Source organism: Ischnura elegans, chromosome 2 (assembly GCF_921293095.1).
Source record: "Ischnura elegans chromosome 2, ioIscEleg1.1, whole genome shotgun sequence".
NCBI lineage: Eukaryota > Metazoa > Arthropoda > Insecta > Odonata > Coenagrionidae > Ischnura > Ischnura elegans.
The window spans coordinates 8,951,798-8,956,008 of record NC_060247.1 but is presented as its reverse complement, the minus strand read 5'-3'; the positions used below and the strand labels follow the sequence as shown (position 1 = coordinate 8,956,008).

The 4,211-nt window shown below is 38.4% G+C and overlaps 1 long non-coding RNA gene across 1 annotated transcript; it reads right to left on the bottom strand.

Annotated features, from left to right (window-relative positions):
• Positions 1–2,390: 2,390 nt before the first annotated feature.
• LOC124173997 lies at positions 2,391–3,061 on the bottom strand. The gene is made up of 2 exons (XR_006868824.1): positions 2,971–3,061; positions 2,391–2,625 (listed from the first exon to the last, which is right to left on the bottom strand). It is a non-coding gene; the product is annotated as an uncharacterized LOC124173997 (long non-coding RNA).
• Positions 3,062–4,211: the final 1,150 nt, after the last annotated feature.

Sequence of the window (4,211 nt, the reverse complement as noted above, 5' to 3'; positions counted from 1 at the left end):
CGCGAATCTTAGAATTATGTAGAAATCATGTATTCCCTTTTCATGTTTTCGCTCGTGAGACGAAGAGTGAGTAGTGAGCTCTCTGCATTTTTTGGTGTTTCGTCATGAGTATGGCGAAAATAAGCAATTGGTGGGGTTGATTTCTCCCTTGGGTTTCAGTCGTTTACCTTTCATCGTATCCTTTCGCTTTTATGTTGAGCATATCTGCTTGCCAGTGCGGTTTGAGTCTAAAGTCCCTGTTCTGAGCATAGCGCCATCACCCCGACGACTTTGGGGCAGGCTTTTCCTCTTTTCATAGGGATGCCTGTTTTCCAGTTTACCCAGTCTTTTGATGTTTTAGCGGAGTATTTTATTACAATATTTACTACTTTTAAGAGATGCGTAGATAACACTAATATTTTTATTGAATTAGTCAAGAGACTACTCGGATGAAAGAGAACCTTTTGGCTATATTTCAATGTTTCCTTTCCAATGTTAATTTGTGTTAAGGGTCTCGTACACGCAATCATAGTGGGGTAAAACCTCTACCTCTTCTGGTGTTCTACGATTATTAATTACTTCAGGTGTGGAATATTTTGGACGACGTAATTGTCCAAATCTTGGGGCATGGTGAAGACGGTCGTCCAGGGGCAAGTGGACGGGAAAAAGGCGAAGACGTCCCCGAATGAGTTGTATGGAATTAGTTATTCGGAATGTAAAAGAGAGAGAATGCGTGCATGTGATAAGGTTAGCTGATGACTGAGCTGAGATGAGTCAAGCAAATCTTAGGATTGTTGACTCTTATGATAGAGATATGAAGAGAAACACTTTGCACTTTCCACATAAAAATTTATTAAACTACAGTCGACATGTTTCGCTGCACAGCAGCATTATCAAGACTAAACCAAGAAATTATCCATGCCAATATATTTATACAAAAATGCACACTCCAAACATTTGAGAAATTGGGGGTGGAAGGTGGGGTGGAAAGGAGGGTTGGGAATTCTAAACTTTACTATTATTATGATATTTCGAGTGGAATCCTTAATTAATAAGAATTATTACTTACCACAACATTAAAATTCAAATTGTAAATTATGAAATGATTGTACATAACATATTTACCTCATCATCAATTCCGTTCTCATCTATGTAACTATATATCCTAATCAATTCCTCCTGTGTGTGTTGTGTGTCTTGTGAATGCTGTCATTTGGCGCCTATCTGGCGTCACAACCGAACACCCTGTAGCCTCTCAGCTGGATCTGTTACTTGTGGACGATACGAGTCGACGCGACGTTGCGGCACTTTAGCCATAATAATCATGTCGCCTCAAATGCCCGTCCTCCTCCACTCCATCCAACACATTAGCATAGTGCGGTTGCCGGGCAACGATCGCGTGCGCGCCCCCCTCCCCAATCCACCTCCCCCTCCCCCTCACTCCCCCTCCCCCCTCGGCACTCGCCCTGCGAAAGGGAAAGCAGTTGGCCGTGGCCTGTTTTCCTCGTATTACGCGCGACGAGAGATAGCGAAAGGGAGAGGTGGGGAGAGCGCCTCTCTCGGCGGAGCGTGGAAAGCATTGGCGAGGGAAAATATTACGTCCGGAGTGAAAGAACGTAATCGGCCTCCAGCAGCGGGCGCCACCGATCACCAATATATATATATTTGAAGATTGAAAGTTTAATGTGAACTCTTGGAAAAAGTTATCCATCGGATAAAATAGTTAATGTATCGAGTAAAAATAATTTTGATAGTTAATCCTAATTATGTTTATCCTCAGGACACAGCAGCTATCGACTCATCATCCTCTGCATTAACCTAAGATTTATGCACTAAGAGTGGATGAATCATTTGAGTAAATATATATAATGGATAAAAACAATCATCAACTCTTTATGCTCCTATGGCGACTTGTGTCGAGCTTATAATCGGTTACTGTGATCCAAATGTTCTCTTTGGCGTTCTACCCCTGCTGAATGTTGGCTGCAATCCAGCATTTACTCTGAAATGTCACCGCTGTTGAAAATACTCTTAACTTATTTCCTGCCGGTGATATTCCAGGGTGAAGCATGGCTAAACATTTCCTGGTAGCAAGTGCAGCATGAATATCCTCTTGGTGACTTTTAAATGCGAGTTTTCTGACTTTCGCATTTATGGCAGAGCACTTGTAACTGTTGAAAATAGGTTGATTAATATTCAAGTCATTATTGATTGATATACTTGTTCATTAAATGAGGTCACGTAGCTTCCTAGTGGGTCCTCATACCGATTCTATATATCTTCTTTTTTTTAGCTTTCCAACGTTTTCTCACCGTAGGCATTGCTATCAATGTATTTAATCCGTTCATGAGCTTGCATAACTGGCATCTTTTATGGCACGGGAAGATTTTCCTGGGAATAAATGCTACCAATGAGTAATAAACATATTTATTCAGGGAGCAATGAGTACGAGATAGTAATTGCCTCGGAATATCTCATTCAACTCTATAAACATCCTTAGCAAGGGAAGTAAGTGTCCTCCAGCTATTTTTCTGTGCCGATAACCGAAGCCCTTGCTGATATCGAGGTAACTTTCGTTGAACTCTAAGATTTCATATTTTAAGAAAGTCCCGAATTTCACTTCCCGAAGTTGTTCCCAATATTCGTCTGTAAAATGAGAAAATCATTAATTTTTATGGGTTGGACTCGAATTACTTGACTGTGTTCGGGTATACATCACAAAATTTTACTCTTTAAATACTACCTTTTACAATATACAGTTCAAATATTCTCTTTAATATTCAAGTAGATTAATGAAAGTGTTTTTTTAGAAATGTGCGATTAATGAGTACAAGATATCATCAAAATTTTACCGACCCATCTTTTGGGAATGAACTGAAATAACGTAAGATTCAGAGTTTACATGTAATATAAACATTTTTAGTTAATTGGCTCGTTAATTTTAAACTGATTATAATTCTAAAGGTTTTGATTTTACTCAATGATATTTACATATTTCAATCTTGGCATTAATTTTCCCTGCAGGGCATTTCTTCCTCGCTCAGCGTACGCATCTGGTTCACCATAATGTCTCCCAAGAACCTATGAAAAAAGTAAGGATTTAATCATCGGAGGCACACAGATCTTCAAGTTTCCATTCGTAAACTCCAGCATGGTTGATGACGCCGCGCATCGGGTCGGAATGAGCCACGAGACAAATTTTTGTTAATTTAATTCTTCGCGTGCATGCTGAATATGGATTAAGACAAAACTTTACAGCGATCGAATTTCGAAATATCTTTTGATGAAAAAACTACAAATCTCATGATTATTTTTTAAATCTCTGGCCAGTTTTTATTAACCTTATTTTTTCACACATTTTGTTATTCAAATCCATTTATTTACCTACAAACAGCGTTTCAGTTCCCCATTTACTGCTGTTCCAACGATTTTTCATTAATCGTTGATAATTGATCGATCGATTAGAAGCATTAGGTTGAATATTTGCTTGATTCGACGAGCCTTACCTGCGCTACACGTGGAATGACAGTGAGAATGCGCTAACATAATGAAATTAGTGGCTATGTGCGCATGGACTGCAAAACGACTTGCATATTGTTTGGCGTATTCCAGTTGCGTGGTTTTGGAATATTGGAAAAATTTGATGCTTAAATAGTTCTTGGAGTATAGGTCAAATGTTTATGATGCAAAAAAAGTTGTTAGCCAACGTTTCAGTTTATATAAAACTCTCATCAGGGCTATGAATGAAAACACGAGAACAATATAAAATACAATGATATACAATATTTTTACATGAATAAGTGCTACGATAGTTTTTTTACAATAATATTATATAGAATAGAATACACAAAATATTTTGACATACCTTAGCTTTGCACATATTTATTGATATTTACGTTACTAAGCTATTACCGAGCCTAGTTACCATTAATTTTGATTAATTAATTAATAATATATTTTGCAAAGGTTTTCGATGTCTGTTTTATTATTACAGCTGTTAATTGATTTAGATGTGTGAACCATTTCTTTGAAAAGTCTTTTTCTCAAATTAACTCCATTAATTTGACTGTACAGCTCCAGAAAGCAACCTGCTGAGCGTTGGCCTCTGAGAAGCGTTTCCTCCGCGTCTTTTAAAAGCGGGTTTCGGAACGAGTGACTTCGAAAGAGCGACGTCGAGTGATGCAGCCTCCCTCCGTCCGGCACAGAAAGTAAAAGTTGCACTCGCTCACTCT